Here is a 20,895-nt window from a genome sequence, read left to right on the forward strand (position 1 = left end):
ACTATTAATGTATAATGTTTTCCTTTTTAATCTGTAATGTTTTCTTAAAAGTTTGGACAATATAAAATGATATTAATATCAACAAGTTTTAGGGATGTGTGTAATAAAAAGTGCAGCTGTACTACCAAAAAGTAAGTACCTAGATAAGAAGAACTATCTTCCCATCTCAGATTTCAAAAAGCTGCAACTGCCACAACAGCAGGCGGCAACTTTGGCACTGCAATTTCGATTTCGCCTGTCGTCTATTTAATGATTCCGAATCGGAGCAGGCCCAACTACTTCCTCCTCCTTCGTCCCCTCTCCATATGGTTCCCACCAAGTTTTCTTGACCATTTTCTGCAGCTGTGTCTGCGGGAAAATAAAGGAGAAGAAAATTGCCGAAACTAAAACCAGAACGCGTGCGCATTGAATTATGCAGAAATTTAAACCATTTGCCGCCAATAAATTTGTTTTCCCTACCAGCTGGCTAGATATATATATGTATGCACTTCCGTAACTAATATAATGAACGAATGGAATGCAGATCGCATTAACAATATCATTATTTATAACACGAAAAATATGCAACTTTGTTGCAGCTCGTTAGTCACATTGTTATTTTGGTTTTTATTTAAAAGTCAACCGAAAACACATTCAAGAAAAACCAAATTAATATTGTAAATTTATTTATTTGCTTGCTTGATTTATTGGAAAACTAATAAAATTTTATGATTTTTTTTATGATTTAAAAAAATTATTTTCAAAAATATACATATCTACATAAGTATTAATTAAAGAAGTCGAAATAGTTGAGTATGTTAATCTTATATAGTTTGCTATAGAATTTCTACAGTTTTTTCTTTCTACAATTATTTTTCCACCTTTTATTTTGATAAAATATTTATAAATTCTATTTTCCCGTTTAAAAAATAATGTTTTTAAGCCTAAGTGAATAATTGCTCCCAAGTGTAGTCAACTTGACGAATTCTCAGAATTCCTTGACAGTCGATGATCAAAGAAAAGCCGGTTCGCCATACCAGACTTAATTAAGTACAAATTTCAATTGAAGCTTCGTCTGGGACTTATCAACGCCAAGGTGTCTCATAAATATATGTGCGGCCGGCCAACAGGAAGCGTCATCATTAAAAAGACCCCTCTTTTTCCGCATAAATGTGCTCGAGCGGAACTTGGCCAGAAGGGAAAAAGAGTTTTGTGCCGGAATTTATTTGATTCTCGCCCGGCGGAGTGCAGAAATTTCAGCAAACCTGCAAAATTTATGCATGACAAAATCATTGAAGCGTTTAGCGTTGGAAAGAGACGGCTGTGTGGGGAAAGAAAGAGACGGGTAGCGCCGACTTAAGGGAACGCTCTCACACTTGCCGAATGCCCCCATCCATTGTAATGTGTTGTAATTTCTTGCTGTTGCTGTTGTTAGTGCTTCCTCTTTGGCATACTTAGTGCTAAAAGAAAAAAAGTTAATTATCTTTTTTTTTACCTCGCTTAGCCTTTATTTTTTTGTATCTGTATGTATCTTTTCTTCTTTTTTTTTTTGTTGTTGTAGCGATGGCATGCCCAACAGCTCCATTGGGCTATTATCCATGGGCTTTGTGCTATTCTTCGGGAGATTGGTACTTTGTGAGTTCGTTTCTTCTTCCATCCGCTGGGCTGGAACTTCAAGGGACTGCGAAGAATCGGCGGCAACCTGGTTCATTGAACTGTTAATTGTGGGTAAAAAAAAAAAAGAATTTACAAAAAATAAGCGAGAGAAGCGGGAACTCTAGGCGGTGTGAAAGGTGATTTTTCAAGGCTGCCACCATAAACTCTCCATTCCCTTCAATTCTCTTTCTCAGCACTGTTTTTTTTTTACCATTTTTTTGAAAGGTTTTCCCTGCCTGTAGATTTGAAATTTATGAATTAGATTGTTTTTTGGTTCTCACTCTGCGATTGAAGGTGCTAATTAGGCCGCTCTAATTATTAATTTACTTTCATAAGAGAAAGAATTGATTTCGTTTGAGCTACCGATTCAATGCAGTTCACATTAGCACGTTTTTAACTTTGATTGTTTTGGATTTCGTTTCATTTTGGATGTTTTATTCTCGCACCATAGATGCCACTAAGAGATCACGGGTTGTATAAAAATTACCCCGTGAATTCTTCCAGTGCCATTAACTGTGCCGAGATCTATATACCATTAGATGGTATATTTTCTTTTCTTCTTTTGTCACTTTAAATTGGATTACTCACCTGCATGCATTGGAAACTCTTCAAATCTTCATTTAGTTTATGAAATTCTAGAAATAAAATCAATAAAAAACAAGTTAATTGGTTCATGAATCCGTCAGCATTGGGAGAAAATCTTTTAGCAGCCACCACTTCCGTCATTCTTAGACTCGAAATTCTCATCCCATAGTGCGAACTAAAACCTGAACACCCAGCGGTTTCTGTCCCACGTTGGCCAAAACATTGTCCCTGATAAGATGGCTTTGATCTATCCCACGATTTAATCAAAAACGCAAATTTGGTTTCTTCTCTTTCTGCGGCAGGTTCAAATCGCGGAAGTCGCTTCTGCGCTGTAGAGATACATATCTGTATATATATACTCATACATTCATTCATTGGGGGCATGCGTGGGAAATCCATGTTGCATGTTCCATGGCTACAACTGCGGTTGGCCGCATAATTTGCTGTGAAAATCATTTTGCGGCTGCGTGTTGCATAAAATTACAATTGAAATTTTCCCGCTCCTTCTGCACAGCATTTTCCATCTTGTTTGCGGCGAGCAGAGGCAATTAAAAATTATAATGGTGCATAAACTAATTAGGTAGCGGGTAGATTAAGAGCATTTCCATGCTCTACTTGGTAATTGTGTGTAGGTGTGTATTAAAAAATTAACATTTTATTATATGGGAAAGATGATATGATGGGATAGAAATGAAACTTAGTGTAAGATTTCTAAAATGTTAGTTTCTAAATAATTCCCTTTTAAAAAACGAATTGTAAGTGGTCTTAAAGCCAGTTGTTGGTTAGTTGATAATTTCTGCCGCGGGCACGTAACCCCAAATTGACTTGTCGTTGGCCAAACAAATTGTAACATCCAATTGCTCCGGACATCTGTGACCCCTGGGTTCACGTCACTCATTATAGAGGACTTCTCGGCTCGAAAGGCTGGGAAAACGTCGCCAGTCACGAAGAAAGCTCCGATTTCATTGCCCCATCTCGTTTCGTCTCGTTTCATTTGGCTCTCGATAGTTTCCCCCGATTTTTGTCTGCCTTTTTTTTGTTTTAGGCCAATTTATGCAAATGCCAAATGCTGCTCCACTTGAGGTAATTGCCACTCGTTTTTTTTCTGCTTTTTTGCTTTTTTCGGTTAGTTTGCTTATCAGGCAACGGTAAATCAGTACGTCAGTTGGCATAGACATGCCGCGCATGCGCCGTGAGGCGACAGCCATCAATCAAATCGAGCGGTTCGCAATCAAAATACGAGAAATACGAACTCGAATCGAAACAGTTGAAAATCAACAGCTGCCTGTGTTTCGAATGTTTTTTTTTTTTTTTGGTGTTTTTTTAAATTTTTCTTACCTCCTTTACTCTTGAGCAATCGCGTGTGTCTCTGTGGCCGATCTCAAACATGATTTTTAACGACAAATTTACGCGCTTAATCTCGACAACAAAATATGCAAATGTGAGCGGGACGAGGCGGCAAAAGTAGCAGAGAAGCAGCAACAAAAAAAATAAAAGGATCATCGCGGTGTTGGCCTTTACGATTGGCCATGTTCATTAGCGCCAACACTTGAGTGGCAAACGGCGGACAACAAAACACTCTGGTGTTTAAGTGCGTTTCATTAATTGAAATGGTCAATTTGTTGCCAGCGATAAGAGTGGAAGTTGCAGACGTTGTAAATCACAAAAAAAAAGAAAAAAGAAAAAGGAAGCTCTTCATCGCAGATTGCTCTTACCAGAGATGTTATTGCACCGATATTTCCACACCGAGTGCGAGTCGCAGTTGCAGCGCCAAGCTCCAGTCGATCAAGTTGCCCTAGATGGCCGGCCATCCGGTGGAGTTTGATAGTTCTGCTGTTCCCGGTGGCGCCAGCAGACTCCATTCATCAGCCAACTGCGACAGCACGCCATCCAGAGACTTTACGACATGCATATTTATGGGATGCCAGATAGTCGAATGGTTAACACTCTACTTAGCTAAGCAACTAGGTTACACACTTTAAGAAACAATATACAACTATTTCATCTATTATTTGTTCAGCGGGAAGATAGATAGTATCGAACTGAAGTGGGTAATGTGACTCCCGCTTCCGTTACGTTACGAATCCCGTCAAGAAATCGTGGTAACCCTCGTCAGAGCGTGTGACCCACATACGGACACCACAAGTCATGGCCATGGCGACAAAACCTCTCCCAACGGTATGTGGACAACGGAAACCTGACCACCTCCAGCCAGCCGCCCCTTTTGGCCATGGCTCTAACTGTTTATCTAGCGGATTGATTTTACCCTCTTCCTCTTGAGCTATTGACCAAAGATCTGGCTGTCAGACGCCATCCTCCCACTTTTCTTTTCTTGTCCGTAGGTTAGCTTAGGTTAGGTACCTCGAAAATAAATGTATCTTTGATATCTCTGCTGGTTCTAATTGTCCAAGATGACAATGCAGATTGGATTGGTAACGGTAACAGCACGCACACTCCAATAAGAATCAAAAACGAAGAGCAGAGAAACGAACCGCGTCCAACTGGAAACCAATTGGCATTTCAATCACGCATCAATCTGGCACGTTTTTATGATGCAGATCACAAGGCGAAGCGAACGGGGCTAAAACAGCAACATTGGCCACATCATGATCATGTTTCTGGCATTTTTCCCCTGTATTTTTCCTGATTTTTTTTCCAGCTTTTTTTTTCTTGTTGCAGAACGAGGATGACGAACTGCAGTCGGTTGATGAGGCTGAGCGCTCCTTTTTGAAAAATGAAATTTTTATTGGTCGGTTAAGTTTTCGTTACATTTCGTGGATTGTTATAAATTTCATTGATAATTGCCATATATTGATGGCATGATTATGTGCATGATTGTCTGATTGTTACTGTTTCGTTTGCTTTTGGTTTGGTTTCTACGTGCGTGGCATATGATGCACTGCGAAAATTTCTCATTTTCTGCACTGATCTTTCCCCTCCCGTTTTCGTTACGTTTCGTTTCGTGCTCTGAAAATTGTTTTCGACGAAAATTGTTGCACGAACCGAAATGCAGCAGAGGTGGGGAGATATCAATATGGATATCTGTGTATCTGTATGGTCTGTATGCCACCAGCATTCCTACATACATTTGCTGGCATATAAGTTGGTTCTTATTAACCATATATAGGTCAGCAGCCTCTGGTTGCATGCCTCCTGATTGAGTTGCAAGAAATGAATTTCATCTGGGGGTAATTCACATTTTTATGATGAAATTAAGTCGGCTCTTGCAATTGTTTTTTCAATTGCAACTGACAAGCTATATATATACCGACTTGGGTGTGCCACTATTGAGTGAACCATTGATTTAAGAAATAAAGCCTTTATTTCTGTCTAATTATATGTCAAACTTATATAGCTTTAAACATTTCACTTCGCCAATCCAAGCTTCGTTCCCATGCCTCTCCACTTCATGCTAATCATTCTGTCTATCTGTGTCTTTTTGGCTCATAAATTGCGGCAGAAAAAAAGAAAATAATTCCCATAGGGTACAACTGTCAGGGGACAATGTTTGGAAAGTCGAGCTCCACAGAACTGGCCACCGAAAATGGCTTAATAGTTAAATTTAATGCTCGGCCATAACTAAAAGCTCAGGCTCAAGACAAACTGCCGTTCAATATGCAAATTTGGCCAAAACGGAGAGAGGCAGTAGCTGGATCTACAGCCACCGAGATCCGATGTGGTCCTCTATTCCCCTCCTTTTTTCAATGTACGGATTTCCTGGGATTGTTAAACAAGTCTTGTGCTTGCTAGTCACCAGTTCTTATCAGCTGCCTCAGCCGAGGCTATCAAAAATAATTGACAACTAAATGGACCATACAAAAGTCAATGAATGGCGTGAAAAAGAGGCATTCAATGGGGCCGAGAAAATTGTCATTTGACAAAATCGTTAGCCCTGATAAGATACCACTCAACTGGCCTTTCTGTGTGGGTCTCTCTTCATTTATTTTTCAGTTTTTTTCTACCATTCTGTGTGGGTTGCTGGTCTCCCTGATTTGGACATACGTAGGTGAAGTGCTCGGCCACGTTGAGTTCGAGTTCGTTGCCTGAGTCTTTTGTTTCGACGCATTTCGTGTGCGCCGGGCCGTGATTCATTGACCGGGTCGAGAGAGACGACTGGCACGACCACCGCAATTACATCCGGTAATTTAATGTAATTTTATATTTCGTTTCAATCGCATGCGAGGCACAGCGACTAAAAATAAAAGCAAACCTGAATCAACTTGTTCGAGCAGCAACTACTACTGATTGTGCGATTTTTGTCAACATTCTCGACTAACGTGATTTCGTTAATTAACATTAGCATTTAAATAATGGCCACGACGTGCATCATCAGTTGATAAGACTTGATTTCGCTAACTAACTATACAGACCTTACGAAGGCCAATTCGCTTTGGTCGGCTTCGTTTGATGGCCCATGATTGATTACTCAATTTTCCTGTCAATCCATGCCGGCAACTCACAAATTTGTCAACACACTCAAGTTCACTTTGCCCAAAAATCTCCACCATCTGTGAGATCATGAGGTCTTGGGCCATGATTGATTATACTTTCGGTGGGCTGGAATGCCTAGTAGACAATGCAAGCAAAAGGCCGAAAAATATTTCATTAATTAGAATTTTTGTTTGTGAGACCATTAACGGAGCCGGGATTAATAAGCGGCAATTAACCAAAGGAAAAATTCAAACAAAACGCCAAAGAAAAGTCTGAACAAAATTTCAAACTGTTAGAAATAGGCGTTGCGCAACGGTTTAAAAACGCATTTGAGTATCTCGCTGTTTCACTCATTTTTCGTTTTAGCTGGATTTAATTATGCGTAGAGTTATTTCAGTTTTTCTAGCCATTTTGATAAATTAGTCGCCTCCGTCAGCTTTGAGGTCACCACAGGTCGGGGTCGTGTGCTTTCGGTATTCAGTCTTTAGTGTTCGGTCTGTCGTGTGGCTAATTAAGTTAGAGCCTAGTCCGAGTATTAACTTACCAACTTACCAACCCAAACAGGAAACGCTCGCCGGTCATCCTTGGCCATTTCCAGTTCTAGGCCCCGACTCGATCCCAATTGATTGACAAGACGAGACCAAATTGTAACCGAGTCCATGGCATTTGTCTGCAAAGAGGCGAACGGAGAATGGTAATTGGCATAAGTATCAATGGGTACGAAGCGAGGGCAGATTGCTGAGTATTGAATTTAAAATGTATATCATCTTATGTATAATAAAGCAACACATATTGTAAGTTATAATAATAGAGAATCATTTCAGTTAAATCTTTCACATTGAATATGTAATACAATATTATTATTAAGTGAATTTCTGAGCAACCCTCGCATCTTATCCGCTTACAACTTGCAGCTCCTATAACGACAGGAAGCAGAAGCAACAAAAACTTGCCTCAATAGGTTTCCACAGTTGATTTACCCCTTTTTGTCACCAAACTATTAAAACCTAAAACTGGGGTTGGAACCTGATGTATCAACAACTAGTTGTACATTTGATTAAAACAAGTTGAATTAAGCATTTTCTCTTTAACAAAATATATTTGTATTAAATTTGGTTTCATTAAAGAATAGCCATTCAAAATCCTTCTCTTCTGGTATAGGATTTTAAATACTATTAAATATAGTATAAAATTTCTTCCTGTGCATTCTTTCATAGGGTGGTGCAATTGACAATTGCTCTGCTACACTTCGCTTGGCTGGCTCAATGGAATGCAGTTTGTATTCAGTTTGCAGCTGCAGAGTTGTGGCAGCCACATGTCAGTAATGAAATGTCTGGCATTTCGTCCGTTTCCATCAGCTAACCAACTGCCCACTTCAAGCTGACGACTCTCAACGGCCAGCTACCAATTGGTGGCAACTAAGTTGGCTACTTATTAAGTGTCATCTCCATGTCGCCAAAGGCGCCGCAATGCAAATGATAAACTGACAGCCTTATGACAGCATTAAGCAAATTGCTCACTGCTCGCCAGACGATCTGCAGACATCCGCGGACATGGCGATGCACATTTCGCGGAGATGGAGATGGAGATGAAGATGCAGATGCACAGCCAACTGGACTCAACGATTGGCTTAATAAAATGAAATATTAAATGCGATTAAAAACGCGACGACGACAACAACGGCAGCTCTAACCAGAGCAACCACATTGAAGGCGACGATGCAATAAATATATTGGAACAGGCCGGACAGCTACCGGGATACACCAGCGATCCCCCAGTTGCCTCCAGATCCCGCGCAGATCCCCAAATGCCCCTCCTCCAGCCAATTGGACATGATAAAAATGTGAAATGCATGCGTTCATTAAATTAATGCGCATGGGGCATGTGGTGCCGGGCAGATAATTAAATGCGTGTTTTGTGGCATGGGCGCTGGGCGCATGAGGTGCCCGTAATGACATTAAATATGTTTAAACATGCATAAATAAAAACAGACTCCATGGGATAAGCAGAAGAGGAGTCGAGTGGCAAAGTGCCGATGGAGCAGTCGAGGGGCTCGAGACTGGTGGAACAACTTTACCCCAAGCTCGGCCTGATGTTTTAATCAGGGCGATACTTAGAGAGCGCCTCGAACCTGACCCAATGGCTGAGCTAATACTTGTTGCAACAACTGGTTAAATTAATGACGCAACATGAGCCGGGGCACCAGTTCTTAACACACGGTGGTTAGCTGCCGCGCCGAGATTTACGACGATTCAAATTGCTCGGCGATAAATTGTAAAGTTAATCGCTTGTCAAAGTTTTCGCGGTCGCATTTATCTTCGACTTCTGGCCGGTAGCAGCTGCATCGATGGCATTAGATAGCAGATAGTTGATAAAGATATGGCCATGATTTATGTTCTAGCCATGGAGGCGTAGTAAAGCATAGGCTTAGACCAGGCATTGCATTTTTATAATTTGTTGTTATGTAATGTAATAATGTAGAATCTTTGGAAAAGCAACGAATTTCCTTATTTGGCCTTAAGCATAAAGCTAATTAAATATCCTTCAAAAATCTACGACATTCATTGAAAGAACACAAATAATTGACATCAAAGATGTTCTACATTTCTGTACTGTGTGAGCACAACTTCCCATTACATACATGACTTTCATTAACAAAAAGCAGAGAGGCATCCATTAAAGTCAAACCAATTGACTCATCCAACTGCAATTTATTGTCTGATAAGACTGACTTGTGCAACTCCAACTTCAACTTGGCCAGCCTTATCGCAGTTGAAGTAATTACAGTTGTCGACTGCTACCGTTGCCGCTGCTGATGGCCAATATTGTTACCTGTTTCTGTGGGCCTTGTTCAATTGAGTCAACGTAGCGAGACAACAATTGTCCATTTCATGAATTGAAAGCGTCGCAGCTGACTCAAGTTGTTCGCTGTTTGTCCATTGTTTGGATTTCCTTTGGGTGGTTTCCACTTTTGGTGGTGGTGGTTGGTCGGGGGAAATTGGTTTGGAAAATGTCATTCAAGTTGCCAGGCAAGTTGACAAATTTGTCAACTGATATGGAAGCGCGCCGGGCTCAGAAAACGGCCTCAAATCGAGTGGCTAAGCCAATGTAAACATGTGTAGATTTATGGGTTAAGCTGGGTGATTGTTGTGCCAGCGGCTTTTGTTGTTGTGTCTGCTGTTTTGTTTTTTTACTTAAATGTGTTTTTTTGTTGTTGTTTGATGTCTTGCCTGGTTTGCATATGCATGAAAATGAGGAGATTGTTAGAATGTGCGTGAGTCACGGATATCTCAACTGATTTTTGGTAAAAAGTTTAGCTTAGTAAAGTATTTTTTTTTTAAATTTCTTAATTTACTTAATTTCTTTGTAACATTTTAAACTATTTCTGTGCTTAACAATTTGTTCTCTCTATGCATTTGTCACGCGTCCATTTGTCTGACTCGTTATCTATCTATTTCACCACTTGTTTGGAAAACCTCATGTTTATTTGCGGTTTCAGTTTAATTTATATAGCTCCGCCGACTGTTTGGTCTATGCGGTATATCTTTATCTGTGCCACGTCTCAAGTTCAGTTCACACGCTTTCACTCGTCGCAGCAGTGTCAATTTGAATTTTATGCCCCGCAACGCTTTGATAGATAAGGCTAAGGCCCCAAGAAGCCGAGAAGTCGAGAAATCGAGGAACCTAACAACCGAGAAACCCCATGAGCCCGTCACACAGTACACATGCATAATTAGCAGGTCCGGCGGCGGGAACTGGAACTCCGGACTGAAACTCCGGTGCCAGCTTATCCAGTATCGGTTTTGTGCGTATGTACGGTTGCACATGTGTACCGGCTATTCGGATACCGAGCAGCGAATGGATTGTGGGTTATCTGGGGACCGTGTGGCTTCCGTGAAAAAGGCTACCCGATTCGATTTGATGGCGGCATGCCCAACAAATTGCCGCTAATGAGGCGCACCAATGTTGCCCCCGTTTAATTAAAACCATAAACAGCATCTCCCTGGCTGACTTACCTTATGGCATACTTCAGCGGGGGGGCTTTGAATTGCTGTAATTCTGTACTTCAGTAGAGCGGTTCCGCTGAAAGGACTCCTGGGAACCGAAGTTGCGCTCCATCCTTTGATGATGTTGTTATGGAGTGCCAGGAATTTCACTGCAAAGGAAATGGAGTTTTTGTTTGAATACGCTGTGTTAAATTGGCCGTAAAATACATAATATTATATATGAAAACATTTTTTCCCTCATCTTATTTATGACTCTGACTATATTATATTGTTAAGCAATTTTATGTTGTAGTTCCCACTAACTGGTAGTTCGACATACCATTCCCACAAATTTTCCGATTTATGTGCACTTTGTCAACTTGACGCCCAATGAGTTGCCAAATATTTCGCCACTCAATCTTATCAAACACCAATGGCCGGCAACAAATTTTCGTTGCATTTTGCCGCAGGTTCAGATAAATGTCATTCGCAGGCAAAATGCCAAAAGCAATCGCAGCATGGGCTTGTCAACAACTTTTTACTTTATTTTTTTTTTTGTTGGTGCCACAACCAACAATGAGTCGTAAATCAACGAAAGGTGTTTCGTTTTTGCAATGTGTTCTAGGCGGGCGGCTGGCTCATAAAACATTGAAAATTATGATTTAACGCAAATTTTTGTAATTAATCTTGACAAATAAAGCGGCCTGCGGGCGAGCAGACGCAACGCAGCGCTTGTTGCAAGTGGCAAGTGGCATCTTCATCTTCATCTTGTGTGGATGCCCGGCTCCTTTTGGCTCGCTATGGGGCATAAATCTTTTCTCCACTTCTAGTCGGTCGGCACTGAGGTTTTGAATCTTGAATCTTCAAGATCGGGGGCTTTTGCTTTTGCTTGCAGCCTGGACTGCGCATCGTCATCATCATCATCATTATCCTTCATTACGTGGAGCGAGAACCGGTTTGAGATTGTTTCTTTTTGGCGTTTTTGCAAAAATATTTCATAATTGTGCCAAGCTATGCTGTTTTAACTTTTCTTTTTGGTTAATATATGGCCTTTTAAGAGACGAGTGGAAGGCAAAAAAAAAAAAAAAAAAAAAGAAGAGAGAGAGTGACCTTTTTGGAGACTTCAACTTGAGCGGGAACTCAGCTCAATCTTAATTATATGTTTGCGCTGAGCTCACGACAAGCCCGATGACGACCAGTAGCAATTATTACCTGCAACTCAACACTCATCATTCACACAGGCAGCAACAACGAATGCGCCCATAGTGCCACAGCGAATGATATACGAGCGTATTGCGTATACGCCACCTGGGACAGACAGACACTGGGCGAGAGTTCGAGGCAACTAATTGCAACAGCGGCAGATATAAACCGAAGCTGTCATTAAATCGAATGCAACATCATAATCCCATGCCCGAATGCCCGCCACTTCCTACTTGTCCTAACCATCTCTCATATCTACTTCTACTCCTTTTCCCTTCTAATCAGATCTGATTTTATGCCTCTTCATGTTGGCTACCATTTTTTACTCGTTTTTTTTTTCATGATATTTATGATTTGTTTGTTGGCACGATGCGTCAACTTTGGGCGCGAGCTCTGCTCGATTTTCGAGTCTGTTTCCTTCTTTTTTTTTTTTGCCAGTACTTTTCTTGTTTTGTCAGCAAAGTAAATAAATGAAATAAAAAACGTGACTGTTACGAAAAAGTCGTGTATGTGATTTTTGTTGGGCCTGTTATATGGTTTATTTTTTGTACATTTTTTTTTTTTTTTGCCTTTCTGGTTTCAAGTAGTTGACAGTGAGAGAGCAACCGAGGCACATTGTATAGTCATCCGAACAATGCGCACAATTTTCAATGCGTTGGCAAAGCAGCTTGGCACGGTTATAGCCATTGTCTGACTGGCTCTAATTTTTTTCCAGCCCATCTAGTCGGTTTTTTTTTTTAGGTGTTCAGCTTTTCTGTATCTGTTTTGAGCGGTGTGTGTCGTGTCGGATTTGTTGAAATTTTTATTAATTACCAAGGCACACACAAAAAACAGTCATCCCGCTTTTGGGCCATTCTGAACTTCATTAGCGACTGCGAATCAACAAAGCTGATGAGCAGCTTAGGGCCAACAGAGGAAAATATATATACCATATACCATTATAGTCGAAAACAAAGACATTTCATAGTTACGTGTTGGCTGGCACACGATCTTCACAAGTTAATCGCATCGCATCGAATCGAATCGAAACGGAACTTGCCACTCACCAGAGCGTTCTAAGTCGTATCTGTGCTTTATACCACTCTCATAAAACGTTGATGGCTTACATAGTTTAAGCCACTTTTATCTACGAGATCTGCCATTCTCTGGCCCTCTCCTCGGGCTCAAGATACATATATACATAGATACATAGTACAATAGATCGATCTGTTGAGAGGGCCGGCTAGGAACATTCTCTTTTTTCAAGAGCTTAGTTTTAGCGCAAGGTTTTAACTATTTCACCATCTGATCTTTGCCCTCCAATTTTGGGTTTTAAATTGTGTATCTTTAAAGATAGTAAATACAACTTTCCCTATTTTTAAGCATGCTTTAGTTTAATTGGCTGGCATAATTATAGAAACAGTAAAATCAATTGTAAATTGAATACTTTTTCTTTCGATTTATGTACCTTACAATCCCTTGCCTTATAGGGCCTTCCTTCCCTACCATTAGCAACCAGTTTCTTTGGCAAAAATCTATTCGAAAATAATATTTCACCTCCGAAGGGGGGCAATCAGGCGGCTGAAGATCGGCTTCTGCTTTCTGCGCAGATCACTGACTCCCCGAAATCCAGTGGACCAGTCCAATGGCTGGTTACTCCTCCACAGCGATCGCAATGACCAGGTTCGGTCTTTTCGGCCCCTCGAAATTTCAGGGCGCCCATGTCCATATTTAGACAGCGCACAACCCAGCGATCTCGACTAGCCTGGATTGTGGTTTTTTCTTCTTTTTTTCGAAACTCTTGCGTGGGTGCAGCCAGCCCATGCTCCTCGCAACAGAAAAATGAAAAATAAACGAAAAAATCGAAAATCCTAAAGAGTGAGGAGAAAACACAGCAATTTATATTGGCTGGCTTTTAAGGCAGGGCCTTTAAAGTCCGACCGAACGAGCACATCGATCTTTGGCTGTACCTGTAGCTCTGCGCCAGTACCTGTGCCCCTCTTCGATAGTTAATCAATTAACTAACATAATTTCGTGCAAAACTAATTAACTACCACTGTGGCGGACAAATGTTTGCTGTCAGGAGCGTTTAGTGTCATTCATTTTGCGTCCGAGCGGCGCCCACTTGTGGCCAAAACCCGTTTCCATTTCACCAACGCTACGAGTAACACATCCACATCCATCGATAGATGTTCAATGGGCCGATGGCGACTAAGCTCCGGATTTTAATTTGTTTGCATTTAATAAGTTTTCGTGTACGAGGCGGGCACTGCCACAAAAAAGAAAAACACTTAAAAAAATGTATGAGAAGAAACTTCCGCTTTTAGGCAGAAATCAAAAATCAATACATAATTCTTTTGACATGCCAATCGCACATTTGTGGCATGCAACCAGCAACAACAACATGTTGTTCGCTCAACTCATTGAGATAAAACTGCAATGTGCAATGTGCAATGTGCAGAGATCCTGGAATGCGGGGAGGTTTGGCTACAAAACGACGACAAGGCAGGCAACACACACACACAGAACACTCGCAGCTCAGATGTTGCAACCGCTCGCGCTGCTGCACCTTCCACACACACACGCGGGCCAACTAAGCGCAACTCAGTAAGAGAGCTGCAAAAAAAAAATAAAATAAAAATAACAAAACCGAAAAAACTGACATCCCAACTTTGAGCCGGGCCAAGGAAAAAGTGAAATCTGCTAGAATTGATCTTGTGGGGAGTCGAAGTCATCGTCTTCGTCTTCTTCTGCGGTTGCGCTGCATCGCATCGCTCGTTTCGAATGGGCAGCCAGAAAACTGGTTTGCCCATCTGGCAGGGATGTTGGCCCAAAGGCACAGCAGCTTAGCCAGGAACAGTGTCCCGTGGTAACGAAGCTATAAAATAACTGCAGTACAAGCCAAGAACATGCGAGTATTAAAAAAAATCCATTTCCAACACCATCAAATCCTATTTTATGAATACTTTTCAGGAGAGGGTTTGTTCATGATAAATCCAAGGCAGTGCAGCAATGCATTTATTGCTTAATAAATGGAAGGAAGCAAGGATTTTAATTAATACTGTTGTTGCACATATTAATTAAAACTATTCTGCGTGTGTTAGATCGTTTGCTATATGGCTCAATAAAATTAAAATGTAGTTTAATAAGCAGATATGGATCCTAAAAGTATTATATCTTCTTAGAAACTATTTTCCTGGATTTTTAAATGTTGAATTTCTGTAAAATATATCAAAATCTAAATAAAATGTGATTTTAATAGCTAGGGATGTATATACTTTTGGAAGATACTTTCATTATCCCTCTAGATAAGTGTGTTACTACCAACCAAATCGTTTTTCAACCACTGTGTCCAGGGCTGTGCCGTTCTGGCCGAGGTCTCAGTTGCAGACTCTCAGCCAGAGCCTTTCATTCGCTGTCAGCATCAATTGAGCCAGCTCCACACCGCAAAAGCCGAGCCCCGATGGCTCCCAAGATCGGCGAGATCTCCGCTCCTCCAGCCAACCATTCAGGCCCAAGATATATGAGCCAGTGCTATGTTGTGACTGCTGCCCGCTGTGCACCTGTGCCCAGGGATGTGGACGTGGATGTGAATGTGGACGAGGATGAGGAGATGAGCCCGGCTGAAACCGAGCAGATGAGCAGGCGAAATGGACTTTTAAATGTTGCCATTTGTTGCGTGAAAACGCAACCGGTAGCCAAAAAACGTTCAGCATTGCGATTTCTTTAGCTGCGGAGGGTTTCGGAATTGCCATGTTTCCAGGGATTGCCGCTGATCTTGGGCTGTGTGCTCCTCTCAGCTATTAGGAATCCTCATCCTCGTCGCATGCCCAAAGGCGATCATTAACGCCAACGGTTTCTGCGGCGCTTTGAACAACATTTTACAACTTCGCCCGAAATGAGCAGCCAGCAGCCAGTAACCGCAGCAGCCGCTGAAGAAACCTATACAAAAAGGTCAGCTACCGTCAGCCCAGGAACATAATATATACAACTACTATGCCATATATAAGAAGAGAAAAAAAAATAAATAAAAAATAACATAAAATAAGTCGGGGGTACATGCGGAGAGATTGTCTGAGCTGGGGCCATTCCAGGAAACCCGACAACTTTTTTAGAAGTGCCCAACAACACAGAAAACAGAACAGAACAAGTGACAAGCCACTTGAATGGGAACCTTTGGCCAGTCAGCCTAATAAAAATGTTGTAGCTGCTGTTGGTTGGGAACTCTTATATGTTCTCCATGTGGGGCGGGGAAAGATTTAAGCGGAAGCAGAGTCACTCTTCTGGTTTCTTCTGCTCATTTCATTTCATTTTTTTTTTTTTGCTCATTTCCCAAAATCTCTGACAGTTGGATTAGCTTGAAAATAATGATGTAAGCGAATCAAAGTTCCAAATCTTGTATTTGTCAACTGGGATATAAAAGAGATTTTCAGCAGGTTAAAGGAGAAGATTCAATAGTTTTCGACTGGGAAGTCTTATGCTCAGTTACTAGAGTTTGCAACCTATTACAAATAATTTCTAAAGTAATCCTCGCACAGTTTTGACCTTATCTCGGCACTTAAAGTGGCATATATGTCAGCTACTTGGGCTTACACTTGCCACATTCTAATCTTCTGCCAGTCCAGCTGTAAGTAGAATCTATTTCGGATTTAGGCACTGATGGCTCTGGCTAAGCGCTCTTCAGGTGCTCAAGTTACCTGTTGATGTTGCAGCAGTAAGTGTGGCTGCTGCTGCTGTTGCTGCTGCTGCTGCTGCTGCCTGACCCCCTGGCAATTATCGCCGGCTGACAGGTGGCAAATTCTCACGGAGCCCGGTACGTGAACCCTGAGAGCCTCTCACTATCTCACTACCAACTTGACTGCAATTAGACATGCGCAACTGCTGTTGCCGGGCCAAGAAGAGCACTCAGGGGTCAACAGACCGCCGGCAAACTGTCGGCCCTGACTGCCCTGATGGATTGCCAGGGACTCGACTCGAGAATAATTCGAAAGACTGACTGGAGAGCTGGTAACTGGGATCTCCAAGATCCGAGATCCGTGTCTTTCTGCTCTCTGGTGGTTTGGCACATCACACAAATCACGCACTTTTTATTTGCCCGAGCGGATGAGGCGGCCTTTTAAGGCTGCATCATGAGTTTGCAAATTGTTGCTGCCGCTGCTGCTGCTGTTGCTGCTGCTGTTGCTGCTGCCGGTTTAACTCGGTTTCCTGCTGCAACTTTATGGGCAATGGGTATTGGGCACGTCGCTGGCAGTGGTTCTTATTTTAGCAGCGACGGTGGCATCACTGCTGGTACTGGTCGTGGCGATAGCTCTGGGTCATTTTCTGAGAGGATGCAGTCAAGGCAAATGCAACATGAAACCTCTGAGCACAAGGAGCATAAGGTGTCCCAGCGACAGCAACTGCCAGGTTGAAGGGGCTAACTGGTCGACCTTCCGGTGCTCTAACAGCCAAGTGGATACTTAACCAGTTGTATGCCGGTGTGAAAGGATCGCAGGTGGGATCAATGGAATGCAAAGACAATACAACCTTTCCAATCCGCACTTAATAGAGCATATATCTGGTTGAATTGATTGATCGGCTGGTTTAATTTATGTTCTTATGTGATTTGCCATCAACATCTAATGTGATTTACGACAGAATTGTTGGGAATTAAACACCAAAATAACGCCATATAATCAAAAACCTGATACTAAAAAACGCACTGGAACTAGAACCAAGATCTAGCGAACACTTCCAAGAAGTGTGTAATAAATTTAATCATATTCAGAAGCGGACAATTAGCCTTTCAATGTAGCCGATGTACCCTGGCATTATCTACCCTCACCAAAACCAGTTACTGCTCACTGCCTACTGCTGCTCCTGTGGCATGCTGTAATTGATATTGCAACTGTGTGTGTGTGTGTGTGTGTGCGAGGGAGACAGCGGAATGAGGCAAGAACGAGAGCGAGAGAGAGCGATCGTGGGTTCTTTCGCTGGCAATTCTTTCAGCAATCGTCTTCTCCGGCGTCTTCGATCCGGCCGAGACACACACGTGTTGCTAATGAGACATAACTCAGGCATCAAGATCGACTTTAGCTGCTCGGTGGCTCTGATAACCTAATAAAGTCATAGCAATTAAAGCTCTCGGCGATATATGTATACAATAATATACAATATACAATATACAGCGTACAACTTGTTTGGCAAGAGATATGGCCCGAAAGCCGCTCGTCGACACTCGAGATATTATGAAAACCGAAATATAAAAAGTTGCCCAAAAATGATGTCACTCGATGGCCCAAAAGTCGAGCTCGCAATTATAGCCAACACTCTGAGCACTGAGCTCACTGAGGTTGCCTTTTATTATATCACTTTTGTTGGTTATAAACATATTCGTTCCTTTTTCTTTTTTGAGAGTGCTTTTGTAATATATATTCGACTGTATATGTGTGTGTGTGTGGGATCTCGACTTCTTTTGGGGGGTTTTGAAAAATCATTATTTTAATCGTTTATTGACTTGTTTAAAGCGCCGCTAAATGTTTTCTATGCCATTCGAATGCTATGCTACAAATTATGTGAAATGATTGAGCACAAAACCGAGGGACTTTTTTTCCCCTCCATTCCCTTTTTTCGATTCTTTTGACAGCTCGAATTATGGCCACAAAATTATTAGCAGGTTGGGTAAGCTAAGCCATGATTGTGAGTTTACACATGAAAGAAATAGGGTTTCTATAAATGGAATTGGGGATCTTAAATCTGTTGCCAACAGATGTTTCTCTGTGAAGATTAGTTGTTAAATAAAGTTTTGAGCCCTCTATGAATTTGAGGAATTTAAGTTAAGAAACCTTATAGACCCATCTATTGCCAAGGTGAACCTTCGAAACCATTCATCCAGAGCAGCCAAATGAATGGAATCTACTGTGGTCAGATCAATTAGTTTTCAATTTTTCCCAGCGAACAATCGCCTTCAATAGATTTTCTTCGCTCTGAGCCCCAAAGATCCATTAGGTTTTCCAGCCACGGGGCCGATCCGCTCTATAGCGGTGATTAATGATGATGCACTCAATAATCATAAAAACACAAAAAATACACCACCTAGATATATAAAAATTTTGTTAATTTTGAACTCACCTGCCCTTTTACAGGCCAAGGACATGTCTCAGCAGTCTCGTCTGGGTTTTTGTTTCGTTTTTTTCCGTATTTTTCATACATTCTCGGCTGTTTTTTTTATCTCGTTTCGAACATTTGTTGATGTAGTTTTTACGATCATGGCTTTTGGGTCTCGACGAGGTGTATACGGGCATTTTGACTCGTATACACGCGCTTCTATTAGACCTTTTGACTGTTGGCCACGCTAATTTCTGTCTAATGTTCCCTCTCCTTTTATCGCTCCATCTCTCTCTCTCTCTCTCTCTCTGTCAAGATTTTTTTTTTGTTTCGTTGAAATTTGCAAGTGCTTACTAATATAACGTTTTGAGTTGTGTTAATGAATTCGAGAGTTTTATTGACACTTTGCCGCTGACTCGTTTTTTGTTTTACTTGGTTTATTGTCTTTACTGACGTTTTTTTATTTTTTTTGGGTGAGTGAGTGAGTGTTTTTTAGTTAATAGAGTTAACGCCACGTTAGTGCTTTGCTCGGCTCCGTAGTATTATCAGTTTATCTCTAACACTTCGCTTGATAGTATACAGTGGTGTTCGTTTCCCAGACTGCTGGATTTTGAGGTTCGGTGTGTGCGCGTCGCTGGCTGACGGTGCACTGATCGGATCGCCACAAACGTGGCCAACACGACAGGTAAGTTGGTGGTCGGCTGGTTGGTTGATTGTTGGTAGGCTGCTGAGTATACAGGGCCCTCTCTATATGTGCAATGAAAAAAAGTGACTGGCACCGCGTTTCCACTGTTTTCCACTGACTTTCTTAGCTCGTTCGCCGCTGCGTTCCACTTTGCGACTTGCCTGCTATCGTCGATGGCACGGGGTTTTTGTAACCTCGCGGCGGTACGAACTCTCCAAAACTTCAGACAGCTGGCTGTCTCGCTCTGTCGCAGGGAATGCAGCGAACCGTATTAGCACAGGTGTAATTACCTGCCAGCACGGTATATAGCCGTCTCGTTCGTGCACTCTCTCTCCCTCTCTGCGGCCCATTCTCTTTACCTGTCTTTCTTCTCGCTTGCACTGGCGTAAGAGAGCCGCGCTCTTCGATCCCAATGATCATTAGGCACCTGAGCTGAGTCACCTGGAATCAAGCCGTTCCTCACCGGACTCTTCCGATACATCATCTCACACAGAGCACTGCGCACAGGAAAGATCTATTATAATATTACAATGACTTATATTTGCCTTATTAACCTAGCGTTTGTTTGATTTAAGTGGAATTAAACCAAGTCTTAGTTCATAGCTGTAAAGTATTTAAATACCAAGCAGTTGTTATCTTTATTACAGAGTTTGATGTACATAAATAAGGTTAGTCTTTCATATACCTTGTACGTTTCAATGTCTTTACAGAATATAAGATAACACCAACTGTGGAATAAATATTTACTAGTATTATTAATGATTACTCATTGGTAAACGATAGACATATTTAGATTACAAGTTCTTACCTTTAACCATAATAAACTCTACTATACTCGCTTACAAATTTCTCGTCGTGTATTAAGTCGATGACATTTTCGCTGGCCAAGACTTCCGCTGGACGATCAAACATAATTTGTTTGGCCATTACCAAACCGTTTAGAGCAATCTTCTTAGCAGCCTCCATACGCACTCCTTATCATTATGGGCCATGCCAAGCGGAACTAGCTTCCTTTGGGCGCATCGGAAGTCCCAGCACGAGGCCTTAATCGATCCCTATTACCATTAAGGAAGGTTCGAGTTGAGATTGTTACATTGTAATAAGTTCAAGCTTCCGCTGGTAACTGCATAGAAAAACCTAACACACCATAATTTCATATTGTAATAACTTAAAATAAAACAATCCACTAATTGTATCATATAAACAAATAGAACTCCAATAAGACTATATATTGTGCAACAATTTATCTTGTTCAGATATTTGGTCTTTTATAACCGCTCAGTAAAAAAGTCGAGTTAGTTGTAG

Source organism: Drosophila simulans, chromosome 2L (genome assembly GCF_016746395.2).
Source record: "Drosophila simulans strain w501 chromosome 2L, Prin_Dsim_3.1, whole genome shotgun sequence".
Classification (NCBI taxonomy): Eukaryota; Metazoa; Arthropoda; class Insecta; order Diptera; family Drosophilidae; genus Drosophila; species Drosophila simulans.